The sequence below is a fragment of the Alnus glutinosa genome, chromosome 8 (genome assembly GCF_958979055.1).
Source record: "Alnus glutinosa chromosome 8, dhAlnGlut1.1, whole genome shotgun sequence".
NCBI lineage: Eukaryota > Viridiplantae > Streptophyta > Magnoliopsida > Fagales > Betulaceae > Alnus > Alnus glutinosa.
The window spans coordinates 19,740,021-19,755,569 of NC_084893.1; the positions used below are offsets into that span (position 1 = coordinate 19,740,021).

Consider the following 15,549-nt stretch of genomic DNA (forward strand, 5'->3'; position numbering starts at 1 on the left):
AATGTGAGAGTCATGAGTGTAGGAGTTGGAGAGCAGGCTGGAGAGTGCTGTGTTGGTTTATTATAATATCCGGTGGGATACGACACAAGGGATGACGCAGAGACAGCTGATAATTCTATAATTTATCGGCAGTTAAAGTTTTATACACCGGATCTTTTTAATACAATCTGACTCATTTAAAAATTAAAGATAATTGTACCGTTGGCCCCTCTGATATATCATAATTATTTTTCACTCTCTATCCCTATAGTATGCAATAATTACGTTTTACTCGCTGGGTCGATTTTCCGTCCACAATTTTGACGGAATCTGTTAGCTCTACACGTCAGCGACACGTGTCCATCTTAATAAAAAAAATATAAATTTTTTTAAAAAATAAATAAATAAACTTATTTTTTTAAAAAAAAATTAACAAAAAAAAAAAAGGAAGAAAAAAGGGCAGGCTTGGGGTGGCTGGGCCATCCCCAGCCAATGGGGGTGGCCGCGCGCCACCCCCGGCAGCCTCTGGGGGTGGCGCGCGGCCACCCCTTGCTGCCATTTTTGTTTTTTGTTTTTTTTTTTTTGAATTTTAATTTCTTTAAAAAATAAGTATTTTTTAATAAATTTATATTATTTTATTGAGAATGGACATGTCAGCACCACGTGTCACTAATAAGATGACGACACGTGGCGATGATATGGCATTTGACGGAATCTGTTAAAAATTTTAACAGAATTTGACGACAGGGATCGATTTATAATTATTGCATACCACAGGGATCTCTCATAAACTTTTTAAACCATAGGGAATGAAAAATAATTATGGCATGCCACAAGGACCAACGGTGCAATTATCCCTAAAAACTATTCTAAATCCGTTTTCATTTGTTTCATAATTAATGATATTTTATCACAAATGTTATTACATAGATACTAGATAATAAAGTGTCAAAGAATATTTTGCACGATTATATACTAACTGAAATAATAATAAAGTTAATTAATCTAATGATTTACTAACTTGTCTATTTATTAACTCAATAATTTTCGGGTATAAAATAAATATCTGTTTTATTAAAACAAAGTTCATAAATCAATTGAATATTTTTATAAAACAATTTATAAAATGAATGATTATTTATTCACATAAATATTCATATATATTCTTTAACCTTTTTATTAGCTATGAAATCTAATTTAAGACATTAAATTATGTCTTAAAATTTGGGGCGCTACACTTATTCTTGCATAATCTTTTTTCTAAGTTTCAGTGTGAAACTTGTGAACTTGCCAAACTTCATCAGGTATCGTTCTCCCCTAGTATGACCAAAAGCAATGCGCCTTTTGTTCTAGTTTACATTGATGTTTGGGGTTATTCATGGGTGGTCTCTTTATTTGATCATCGATGGTTTGTCTCTTTTATTGATGATATTTCTCGAGCCACCTAAGTCTATTTGTTAAATGATAAAAGTGAGTTATCCTTTGTTTTTCAGATATTTCACCACATGATTCAGAGCTAATTTAATGCCTCTATCAAAGTTCTCCGTTCTGATAATGGGGGTAAGTATCTATCTAGTAGTTTAAGTACTTCTTTTTGTGACGTTGTATTATCCATCAAACCACTTGTATTGATATTCCCCAGCAGAATGGCATTGCTGAGTGGAAAAATTGACATCTGCTTGAACTAACTTGGTCGTTAATGCTTGATATGCATGTCCCTAAATCTTATTGGGATTATGCATTACTCACTCCTACATATCTCGTCAATAGGATGCCCTCACGTGTCTTAGATTTCAAAACACCACCGGAAGTATCGTCTCCACCTTTATCTACTTCCAAAGGTGTCTCTCCAAAGGTGTTTGATTGTGTTTGTTTTGTTCACATTCATGGTTCGACTCGGGGTAAATTAGGTCTCCGGGCTCTCAAATGTATTTTCAATGGCTATTCCCCTACTCTGAAGGGTATAAGTTCTATCATCCCCCCACTTAGAAGCATTTTGTCTCGATGGATGTTACCTTTTTTGAGTCAATCATATTTTCCATCTACCAAAACTTCTCTTCAGGGGGAGAGTTCGAGTGAAGAAAAGCTTATGCGTAGCCTTTTACCTATCCTTGCTCCTATGCCAAAGCATGACAAACAACATACAGTTGATGAGTCTTGTACTAATGAGTTGTGTGAGCCACCACTGTTGAGAGTTTACTTCAAACGCCAAAAAATTAAGGCTATTTTTGATGCTACTTGCCGAACATCTGACCCTGGCTCAAGTAATAGTAACCCTACATTTGATTTAAATTCAATATCTGTTGTTGATAATATGAATCTGCCTATTGGTCAGTGTAAAGGGGTCAGATCTTGCACTCAATAGCCTATATCTAACTTCGTATCCTATCAGCACCTTTCACCCTTGTATCGTTTTTTTATATCTAAATTGTCTCCTGTGTTTGTTTCTCAAAATTTACAAGAGGCAATTAGTGATTGAAAGTTGAGGGAAGTAATGCATGAAGAGATGAAAGCTCTACACAAAAATAACACATGGAAGCTAGTCAAGTTGCCTGGTGGAAAAGAGGCAATTGGATGCAAATGGGTGTTTATTGTGAAGCATACATCCGATGGGTTAGTGGAAAGATGTAAAGCCAGATTGGTTCATAAAGGCTTTACTTAGGCATATGGGATAGACTACGAGGAGACCTTTGCTTCGATAGCAAAGTTGAATTCTATTTGAGTTCTTATTTCCTTAGCAGCGAATTTAAATTGGCCACTCCAGCAACCTGTTGTGAAAAATGCATTTCTTCATGGAGATTTATGCTCCGTTTGTTTCGGCGTAAAATGATTTCCGGAAAATGATTTCGGTATTTTACGGTGTTTGGTAGGGGCGAAAATAATGGTCAACGAAAATCATTTTCGGTTTGACCGTAAAACCTTCTTTAATTTTTGGAAAACGATTTACGGTTTTTAAAACCGTAAATCGTTTTTCAAAATTATATTTTTCGTCCTTACACGCACGTTTAATATCTGACTGTCCAAATCCTACAATAGTCGGTCGTTCGAAAATAGGTAGCACCGGAATCCGACATCATCAAGTCACTGGAATAATGCCGGCGTCGGAATCCGACCACCGGAATCCCGCCGGCTGCCGGAATCCGGCCGCCGAAATACCGCCAGCCGCCGGAATCCGGTTGTCGGAACACCGCCGGCCGCCGGAATCCGGCCATGGACAGAAACCTGCCGGAACCCGGCCTGATCTGACCGGATCCGGCCACTGATCCGGCCGGATCTGGCCGAAATGGACGGGATCCGGCCGGATCTGACCGGATCCGGCCACTAGCCCTGCCGGATCCGGCCAAAATGGCCGGAATCCGGCGGGATCTGACCGGATCCGGCCGGATCTGGCCCAAATGGCCGGAATCCGGCGGGATCTGACCGGATCCGGCTACTGATCCGGCCGGATCTGGCCCAAATGGCCGGAATCCGGCGGGATCTGACCGGATCCGGCCACTGATCCTGCCGAGATCCGGCCAAAATGACCGGATCAGGCCGGATCTGACCGGGCCAGGAGGTGTCATGCCGGAATCCGGCGATTTTGGCCGGATCCGGCCAAACATGTTCGCCGGATTCCGGCGACGGCGACCGGTCGTCGCCGGATTCCGGCGACAGTTGCATTTTCACTTTTCGTAATTTTTTCGTGCGAACCAAACGCCGAAAAATATTTTCGAGAAAATAATTTCTTTTGAAATTGATTTCGTCGAAAATATTTTACGACGGAAACCATTTTACGTCGAAACAAACGGAGCATTAAAGGAAGAGATCTACATGGAACATTTATGCTAGTCCCCAATTCTTCTCTACCAAAGGTAAAGCGTGTAAATTGAAGGAGGCCCTATATGGGTTGAAATAGTCTCTGAAGGCTTGGTTTGAGAGATTCTCCCGAGCTATGCAAAGATTTGGCTATAGCCAAATTCATACGGATCATACACTATCCATCAAACATTCTATACATGGGAAGCTAACTGCCTTGATTGTTTATGTAAATGATATTGTGTTGATTGGTAATGATAATGAAGAAATACAGAGGTTGAAAGAATATATGGCTAGTGAATTTGTGATGAAAGACTTGGGCAATTTGAAATACTTTTTGGGCATTGATGTAGGAAGATCAAGACGTGCTATCTTCCAATCCCAATGGAAATATGTTCTTGACCTACTCAAAGAAACGAGGATACTTGGATGTAAAGCCACTGATAATACACTGGAGGTAAATGTTAAATTGGGAGAATTTAGAGAGAGTCCTCTGGTGGACAAATGTAGATATCAGTGATTAGTTGGCCGGTTGATTTATTTATCTCACACTTGTCCAAACATTGCATATGCTATTAGTGTAGTGAGTCAATTTATGCATTCACCATGAGAGCTTTATATGGAAGCAGTTTACCAAATCCTTCGCTACTTAAAATCCTCACCAAGTTAGGGATTGTTATTTTTTTTACATGATCATTTGAAAATAGAAGTCTATATAGATTCAGATTGGGCTGGCTCGATTATGGATGGATGGTCCACGTTAGGATATTGTACATTTTTTGGAGATAATTTGGTTACATGGCATAACAAAAAAAATCAGTGGTTGCCAAATCCAGTGTAGAAGTAGAATTCAAAGCCATGGCTCATAGAATGTGTGAAATATAATGGTTGAAGATGCTCTTGAAAGAACTTGGGTTTGATTCCAAGGATCCTATTAGATTGTATTGTGACAATCAAGCAGCAATTAGTATTGCTCATAATCCAGTCCAACATGATCAAACCAAGCATGTTGAAATTGATCGACACTTTATTAAAGAAAAGAAACAGCTATTGCAGAATTCTTTGCATCACTATTGTACTGGTAGTGAATAAGTCCTTTTGGAAAAACAAACAAGTCACCGACTTGGAGCTTCTGAGTAAAGAGCTTGTTTGTCGTGTCAACAAATCCAACTTCAAGGGATCCATCAACGAGAAACAAGAGCTCAGCTGAGCGGGGATGGGTGTGAGGCGGGTTGACGGAGCCAGCTGGGTATTGGAGAACTGCATACGAAACACTCTGGCCATTGAGGGCTGGGAACTCAGCCATGCTCGCTTTCAAAACCTTAAAAGTTGTCGGTGGGGCATCTGTACACCATATGTGAAGACGGGAGAAAAATTTGTGGATATCTTGGCAAAGGGAGTGTCTAGTACTATTCTTCATTCAGCCTTATGCAAGCTAGGCATGCAAGAGATCTATTATTCCTCAGCTTAAGGGGGAGTTTTGAAGATAGAAACTACTCTCTCCCTAATTTTATTATGATTTTTTTACTCTTTTATTCTATGTAATCTCTTAATATTTGCTTTCCATATTAAGCTTTGTATTCTCTTCTATTTAAACACATGTAATCGTATGAGAAAGAATATCATCGAATAATAAATTTTCCCCTCATATCCTCCTTTGTTCTTCTTTTCTACTGTTTAATCATTTCCAAGAATTTCTACTCCTGAGAGTTCCCAACTGTTTCCTACTCTCCTTGATTCTACTTCTAGAGTCTTTTTCTAAAATATGTCAAAAATGCCATCCCAACTTCGAAAACTATAAGGAGGATGATCATTTTAGGCAGTATTTGCTTATCTTATGAGGATTGATTAGAAGCTAATCCCCTTTTAAGTGGTGGAAAGTGCTTGTCGTTTTTCTGCTTAAGTTCAGTTGTAAGTGTAATCTCTTGGACTATATAGAATGAAGTATGAGAACAATTAAATTGAATATTATCATCGCTTCCAAGTATATAATCTACTATCATGTATAAAAAAAGTTTTCTGGTCATGCTACATTATGGAAGATAGTGAATCATGTTGCTTCTTCTGTGTGCAGTACTGATCTTTCATATAACAAATTTACGGTTGGAAAATTAGGCTCGTCACGTTGTTCACAAGGTAGTGTGTAAGACTTTCTTCTAAGCATGTTTGTCTGAATGCAAGCGCTCATGGGCATACTCACCAGACTTTCTCTTGTTATATTTTGCAGGAACTTGTTTGCAAACTCTTTGATTGGAAATAACTCGTAAGTATCAACTTCATCCATCAAAAATATGCATCACAAATTTTTCTGATATTAATCTTCTTGTGTATTGTCTTGATATGAGTAAACACAAATCCTATTTTGATCTTAATAATAACTTGCTATGGACATTGATTGTTCCAACAGTGGCCTGGTTTCGTGTTTGAGAAGCTTTCCTTGTCCTGATCAAAGTAAGTTGAAATGCCATATCCTGAAGGTTGTTATATTCTAATGATTACCTTATTTGAATAGTGTACAACCTGGTTTGCTTTTCCTTATCTTCGTGGATGGGGGGATTGGGATATTTATAATAGGTGTGTAATTTCTTAAAGTGAATGAGTATAAAAGATTTTATAAAATAAAAAACTGAAGGAAAAAATGGATGAAATATAATGTGTTGAAATTTCCTCTAAAATTGTAGTGCTTTGACTGAGCGATAAAACCATAACAGCTTAGGGTTTTCTTTTCTTTTTTATTAGTTGTTGGAAGTTTTCTTTTCTACGGGGGTGATAGTGTTATTACCGATTGTCTTCTTGCAATGCTTGTGCTCTTAGTGAACAGGGAACTTTTTTATTTTAAAGATCCTACTTTCATATTTTAGGATTTTCCTCTGATAAACAATTTTGTAGTTCTTAGACATTGTGAAAATTGTGGCGCTATATTATAGAAATGCTATTTTACTATAATTGAGAACTTGCAGGTTTTCACCTATTGGGTGTTAAGGAAATTCAAGATCAAGAACAGCAAAGCACTCCTACTAGCAATCTGGTTCACATTCAACCAGAAAAGGAAAATTCTAGTCAACCTAAGCTGCACTCTTTCTTTACTAATTTTCCTCTTAATCAGCAGCAATCCTATAGCTACTTTGCAGAAGACCACAGCAGCAGCTACCAAGCTACCGCACACCATTCTGCAGAAGACCCTAGTAGCTGACACAGTCAACCCTACTCCTGATTTTATGGTCTTCATTTTTTTTGCTGAATACTCCTCCAACTCAGCATAGATTCATGTGTGATCAGTCTTGGATCTTGTTCTTTGTTTGTATTATGATCAGAAGCATAGGAACTTGTTACTTTGACTTATGTTTAGAATATTGTGTCCTGTTATTGTCTCTGTTATTGGTTCACCGAGCCTGTATGTACTTTTGTTGTATATTCACTCTCTATATATAGAACAATAACTCTGCCCTTGGATTTCAACCAAGTAGAGAATTCTCAAACTCTTTCATTGGGAAGGTCGGAACGCACGTCTTTTAAAAAGAAAAGAAAAAAAAAAAAAGCATTGCCAACGCTTTCACATTCTGTACAAATCAGGCTCATAACTTTGCCTAATTTTTCTCAATTGTTTTTGCACCTATAAATGAATTGTGTGTGCTAGCAGTACCAATAAATGATGCATTAGGCTTGAACTAAAGATGGTTGGCATCCATTTGTGGCCTCCTTCATAGTTGTCTAGCTGGATCTAACAATGTTATAAGTTTATTTTTAAGAGGGACGGTGAAGATCTAAGCTATCGATCACATATTTATGATAGTCTTAGTAAGAAATTTCTCAATTGTAGTCTTAATTTCATTTGCCTGAATTGTGTACCCAACTCATCCTAATTTCCTCTCCCCACTCCGCTCTCAAAATTGAAAGTATTGAATAGGTTTTCTTCATTTTTTGTTTTTGATGAGTATCAATTCTATTATATCTACATGTTTAGTTGTTACTATTGTTGTTGCTTTTATCCCAAAATCTTACAAGCTTCATATAAATTGTGGTGGAAAATCAGTAACTATTAATGGAAGTATAGCATATGATGTTGATACAGATTCAGGTGAACCTTCAAAATTCTACCAGGGAGTCCACAAAACTAGGCATTTAGCAGCACTGGTGACGTCATGGATAACGGTGAAACTGACAATTATATTGGGCAAAATTCATCCAGTCTTTCTATGACTAACCCTAAACTATACATGAATGCACGCCTTTCGATCTCCTCTCTCTCTCTTACTTATTGTGCTTCTTGTATGGGAAATGGAAACTACACAATAAACCACCATTTCGCAGAAATAATGTTCACTGATGATAAAACATATAGTAGCTTGGGAAGGCGTATATTTGATATTTAGATTCAGGTAGTTATTACAATATACCTCCACTTTCATCAACCAATTTTCAGTTACTCAAATAGTTGTTAGCATGAAATGGTTGTTAAACACATAAATGGATTTGAATATTGTAGGGAGAGTTGGTATGGAAGGATTTCAACATTGTAAAAGAGGCTGGTGGAGTTGGTAAGGCATTTATTGATTAATAATATCTTAGATATCCGTTTGTACTGGGCTGGGAAGGGGACAACTGCTATCCTGGACAGAGGAGTCTGTGGTCCTCTTATTCCAGCTATTTTTGTGGTTAATCTTGGTAGGTTGTATGTTTTATAAGTTCATGTTAACTTTCAACGGTTTGAAAGTGATCCATTCTTTTAGACTTGCTTACATCTTAACATTTAAATTTATCTCTATTTCTTTGGAAACTTTTACGGAAGCATGATGCTAATTATATTTCATCAATAATTTCCTTAAAGTAATTGAGTTGAACCTTTTAATTTCTTTATGGTATCATAGATCAATGTATTTGTCTTTTTTGTCCACATTTTAGGATTTTATTTTATATTTTTTCAGTTTGATGTGTACGAGTTCACAAAATGATATTAAAAAATAATATTGATGAATACGAGAATGAAATCCTTTTCTTGTTTATTTTCATTGTAACTCTTATGTTTTTTCTTCAAATAGATTATATATTAGAAAATGGAACTGGTATATCTCTGGGTGCAACGGTCGGGATTGTTGTTGCCAGTGCTTTTGTTATATTTTTCGTTATGGGTATCCTCTGGTTGAAATGTTGTCTTGGACAAAAATATAAGATGGAACAAGGTATTTACAAGGTAATTGATATTGTTATTATATAGATAAATATTTATTTCTGATATGTTCTTTGGATTCTTTTTTTATTTTTAGTTTTTTTTTTTCCTATTTGTATGTATGTTTGAACACGCAACAGGTGCATATATACACTTGTAGGATGAAATAAATTCCTTATATATATATATATATATATATATATATATATATATATATATATATATATATATATATATATATTTATAAGGTATATATATCAAGCTATTTACCTACCCCTAATTCTTTCAAGTGGAAATAGCTAATTTACTCATCATCTGTTTAGTTATAGTACGCTTTAAAATGTCTCAAACTATGAGGAATGTCAAGAATTTTGCTTCCGTATCTGACTTTGCATCTCCCTTATATTTAAAGGGTTTAAACTTGCAAACTGGTACATTCACCTTAAGGCAAATCAAAGCTGCAACAAACAACTTTGATGTTGCAAATAAAATTGGGGAAAGTAGTTTTGGTTCTGTTTACAAGGTATTTGCAGAATAAATAGTTTCTTTTCATTGAATGTTTCTTATTGTAGTTCTTTCTCTTTTTAAACTGTTCCTTACTCATTTATGACAAAATTTTATGTTTCCCAAATGTAGGGCCTTTTGTCAGATGGCATCATAATTGTAGTCAAACAGCTTTCTTCCAAATCAAAACAAGGAAATCGTGAGTTAGTGAATGAGATAGGCATGATTTCTACTTTGCAGCACCCTCATCTTGTGAAGCTCTATGGATGCTGTATTGAAGGAAATCAATTGTTGCTAGTATACGAGTACATGGAAAATAATAGTCTTCCTCGTGCTTTGTTTGGTAAAATTTTAATTTCATGCACTTAATTGTTTTTGTTGTGTATTTGTAGTCATTGATCAGATGCAAAATTAATATGTATATATATTTATTTTGTGTTTTGGAAATGTTTTAAATGGAAGATATTAAAGAGCATTAAATGAAAAGAGTCCAATGTGGAAAAAATAGAAAGTGTAGTTGGCGTTTATAAAGCCCAACACACTTTAAGCATTTAAAGTAATGCTTGGGTGTATGCATTATATGTATACTTTAGTACTGTGCGAAGCGTCAAATACACGTGCATGCCCACATGGCAGTGGGTTGTAAGGCATTAGTAGCGCACTTGGCACGAAGCATCGGAGCTTGAAGCGATATAATCATGACCATTTAATTTTGGATGGTTAGGATCATTTGATTTAGACCGTAGGATGCTTCTTAGATAGATCTAGTGGTTGGATTTACTGAACTATCACTAAAGTAAACTGTAAAATCAAATTAACTTTGATCTAATGGTTGAGATTAAATAATTACGATCTAATGGTTATTATTAAATAATCATTGATAGTTATTTGATCTGATAGTCAAAATTAAGTATCTGTTAAAATAGCAGTTTATAATTATTAAATTAGAAATTTATCACCGTTGTATTACTAGTTATTAAATAACTGCTATTCAACACAATATAGAAGTAACTACAGTCCAGTTATTAAAAATATACAGAACTATTGTCTCTCTCATCTACTGTTTTCTTTTATGATACCTTTTTCACTTTAAAATTTAGAGTCTCTATCTCTTGCTGCAATAGCAAATCTGAGGGTACGTATTCGAGTTTAGTTTCGTTTGTGCAAAACACAACTATACAACAAAGGGTTTCTAGGTTCCATTGTATCTTAGAAAAATATTTAATGTAACCCTTTGTATACCATTTTTGGAGGGGGCAAATAATTTCTTAAGAAAAGCGACATTGTAACGCACCTTAAGAGCATTTCGTTTTTCTACTTTCTTTCTTTTACTTTTATCTAACACGTGTGCATGGTCATTTACTGTTTTCTATTAATTTGATTGATTGAAGGGCCAGAAGAACATGAGTTGAAATTGGATTGGCCAACGAGACAAAAGATTTGGGGTAATGCTCAGGAGAAGTAATATTTCCGGAATTCATCCGGAAATATTTCTTGTCCATGGCATAGTTGTAATTAATAATAATTACAACTATGCCATGGACAAGCAATATTTCTGGATGAATTCCGAAAATATTACTTCTCCCTATCACTGCTCAAAGATTTGTGTTGGTATACCAAGAGGGTTTGGCCTATCACCATGAAGAATCGATGTTGAAGATTGTTCATAGAGACATCAAGGCCACTGATGTCTTGCTTGATAAAAATTTCAACTCTAAGATATCTGACTTTGGTTTGGCCAAGCTTAATGAAGAGGATAATACCCACATAAGCACCCGAGTTGCTGGAACTTAGTGAATGGTTGTGTATTAATTTGTCAGTAGATTCAAAGAAATATAGAAGAAAAATAAAATTGAAAGTAGAGGAAATTTATTTTTTATTTTTTTGATTCAAAAAGTAGAGGAATTGTTAGTAAAGTTCAATTGTACCAAAAATCTTCAGCTTGAGAAATTTTGTTGTTTGAATTATTTTACAAGCTAACTTATTTACTTTATGGTATTGATTTTAGTTTACCAATGCATTAAGAACCAAAAAACAAAACAAAAAAAGCAATTAGAAATTAGAAATTAGAAATTATTGCCCTTAATATTAGCAATTTTACAAATTCATGATGCTGAAAATGATACACATTGTTTCGTGATTTGGTTGCGGATATATGGCACCTGAATATGCAATGCAAGGTTATTTAATCAATAAAGCAGAAGTTTATAGTTTTAGAGTTGTTACCTTGGAAATTGTCTGTGGGAGGAGCAATACTAGTTACTGGGGCAAAGGAGGAATCTTTCCATCATCTTGATTGGGTAATTTAAATCTCTTTTTTTTTTCTTACATTTATTTATTTTAGGTCCCTTGGTACCTTGGAACCTTCACCCCGTGATAGTTGCTGCACGTTTGAGCTTGTTACTTCCAAGTACCCGAGTAATTCAAATCTTCCCCAACACGATAAGGCCATGGAGACTAATTAGGAGTAGAAAAAGAACGAAGATGACCTTAGTGCGCAAGCAGCGCCTCTGCCCCAGCTAGTAATAACTAGGAGTGTCAGTGGCACCAAATTCAAACTGAAAGGGAAGAAGGCGGCTGCAGCCTTAGCGGCCGTACTACAAAAATTTCTGTAATTTGTCACTTGCATTTCGCCACGTGTATAGACACTGTACACGTGGCGAACAGTTAGACATGTGTAAATGGCCACGTATTCAGTGCGTGGTAGATCCGAGTATAGCTAATTGTATAATTGGTCACGTGTACAGTAAAACACGTGGCCACAAAGCCACATGTATATAAATACAGGTGGCTGATTGTCAGCCACGTGTATTTATATACATGTGGCTGACAGCTAACCACATGTATATAAATACATGTGGCTTTGTGGCCACGTGTTTTACTGTACGCGTGGCTGACAGTTGGCCACGTGTATATAAATACAGGTGGCTAACTGCCAGTCATGTGTACTGATATACACGTGGCAAAATTTTAGAAATTTAATTTTTTTAAATTAATTAATTTATTTGTTGATTTATTTTTATTTATTTTTGTTAATTTCTTTTTAAATTTAATTAATTTTTTTTTGTTAAATTCCTTTTTAATTTTTTTTTTCTTGTTTCTTATTTTTGTTAAATTCTTTTTTAATTTGGACAAATGGACATGGACCTATATCTTTGGTGCTTGCTGTGCTACCACAGTGTTCATACCTTCATTTCACAACCACTGAACCCTAACCGGTGATGTACTGGTCGGCCGGAGTTTGGAGAGATAGAGAGAGATACAGAGAGACATACAAAGAGAGAGAGAGAGAGAGAGAGAGAGAGCGAGATATTAGAGAGAGAGTGAGAGGGTACTGTTGTCTTACCGGCCGGTGATGTACTGGCCGGCCGAAGTTTGGAAAGATAGAGAGAGAGAGAGAGAGAGAGAGAGAGAGATTAGAGAGAGATACTGAGAGGGTACTGTTGTCTTACTAGCCGGCCGGAGTTTGGAGAGAGATAGAGAGAGAAAGAGAGAGAGATACAGAGAGAGAAAGAGCAAGAGAGATATTAGAGAAAGGGCGTGTCACCAAAGGGAAGGCCGGCCACACGGTGGTCGGGGAGCTAACCAGTGGTGCAGTGACGGAGAGAGAGAGAGAGAACACTGAGAGAAATAACTTAAAGCATCGTATGCTTCTCTTTCTAAACCGAATATATATATATATATATATATATATATATATATTTCAAAGTAATGGGCAGGTGGATGCGCGGGAATTGTCCCGCGCACCTACCTGCACAAATTTTGGCCACGTGGCCAAATCCCTGATTGTATATTTTAAATATTTTTTTTTTATCATATATATATATATATATATATATATATATATATATATATAACTTATAGTGTACAAATTCTCAAAAATAGTTGGCCACATGTATTTTATACACGCGTCCAAGTGGCCACGTGTATTTATTACACGTGGCTACTTGGACACGTGTAATAAATACACAACCACTCGTTTTCCATGTACAAATAGCCACGTTGTCATGAAGACACGTGGCTATTTGGCCGCGTGGCTACAGTAATAACTACTGTAGACACGCGGCGAATTACAAGAATTTTTGTAGTGTGGATCAAGGGGCAAGATGACATTGTCCCAATTCCACCATGAGTTTAACAAGAAGAATTTCTTTTCTATGTCAAAGATGAGAGATTGCACAAAATTTTGTCCTTACGAGATTTTCTAGTCAGAAAGTCCCAATCAAGTTAGCCCTTCCTCCCAACAAGAAAACGTTTGCACAAGAAAAAAAATCTAAGCCCTTCATTTTCCTTTTTTTTTTTTTTTTTTTTTTTTTTTTTTTTTTTTTGTGTGTGTGTGTGCAGTAGATGTATTGTAGTTTTAATTACAGATAAAACTACAGCACTGAATTCGGATCCTAATCTTAAAATGTAGATTATGGATTTGTTTCATGATGAATATCCAATATTTGGAGTGAAAGAAAGTCGACAAGGTTGAGGCAAAATCTTCTAACTAGTTGAGAGTGACCATAGTAGTACTTGTCTATTGGGAACCAATGAGAGGAGGAGCCTAAATTGCGGTAAATGGCAAGGTTGAGCCATAGCCTAACAGTTCCATCAGGATATCAGTGAAACCCAATGTGATTTACACTAATTAGGCGTGAAGATACTTGTTGCAGGAGTTGAACCCATGCCCTAGTGTTTACCAAACCACATGGGGATTGCCTAGAAGCCACTGAATCACCGCTCTTGATGGTCTGACAAGCACCATGTTGTTGTTAATAAGAGTTGTCTAAGAAATTTTATACAGTGTCTTAATTTCTTACCCAATTAATCCCTAGTATTTTTTCAAGTTAAAGGCCAGACATTTTATACCTTGCTCCTATCTCCGTGTTTGCAGGCATTACATTTAAATGAGAAAGAGAGTTTATTGGAACTGGTCGATCCAAGGCTGGGCTCAAACTACGAGAAAGAAGAGGTTACGGTGATGATCAATGTTGGTCTCCTATGCACTAATGCTTCTGCAGCAGTTAGACCTACCATGTCTTCTGTGGCCGGTGTGCATGCTTGAGGGCAGCGCTGCTGTTCCAGTGTTGGTTCCGGATCCAAGTGTCTCAAATGATGAAATGAAAGCGAAGGCAATGTGGGAGTATCTTCAACGAAGTGAAGAACAGAATATGAGTGAGAGCGAGACACGGAGTATGCGGCAGAACTATATCCAGTCAATTTAGATTCTGATTACTGGGAGAAAACAGATTTGAGAAGATGAAATGGTTTGTTGTATGATTTTCATTTTCATTTTACAAGTTTTCTCGGATTACTGTTGTGGAAGAAAAGGCATGATTACAGAAGTTTTTATGTGGCATAATAATTGTAAATTGCGAATATAAGTATTTGAAGAACCATGAACTGTTAAGCTGTTGATTTGATATATATATATATATATATATATATATATATATATATATATATATATATATATATATAAGGTTGGGACCGTCACAAAACTGCTTTTCTCTCAACAGAGAGAGAGAGAAGCTTTTCTACACCACCTCCTCAGTGAGGTTTTCCACCGCCTCGTGCAGCTGTTCTGTAGGAGGGAAGGAGTCTTTTCCTTCCCACCTCCCTTCCCTCCATTTCCTCTTCTCTCTTTTCCCTTGTGTATTTTTCTCACGATTCAACAACTCCGGTGGCTCTACCTGCATCATTTCAGCCTCCTCCATCCCCTCCCAGCCACGGCTACGATTTTTTTTTTTTTTTTTTTTTTGTTTAAAAATAAGGAGTTTTCAGATTTGGTTTTTTCCAAATCAAATCTATCAATTTCAGGATGTCTCGCTTATTCACATGCCACTCCATCGTGCTCCTGGGCTCTGCCGCTTTCCACTGCCACCAACCTCAGCATCATCCGGCCAACATGCGCATGTGAGTGGATCTCACTCGTTGGTGCGTGTACAACACGTCTTAGCGCGTGACAGCTCCTCTCTTCCTTGGCCTGCTGCTGTTTCTGGCCATCTACAGTTGTTCCCTTCACCCCGGCCTCCTTTTCCAGTGCGTGGTCTACATGCTCTGACGAGTGGGTTTAATTTGTTTGCCCTGCCATCTGTTGCGATTCTCCGTTCTGCCAT

General features: G+C 36.7%; 1 pseudogene; it reads left to right on the top strand.

The window, feature by feature from the left end:
* LOC133874617 (probable leucine-rich repeat receptor-like serine/threonine-protein kinase At3g14840) overlaps positions 1–14,800 on the top strand; it is a 32,308-nt pseudogene extending 17,508 nt beyond the window's left edge.
* The last annotated feature ends 749 nt before the right edge of the window (positions 14,801–15,549 follow it).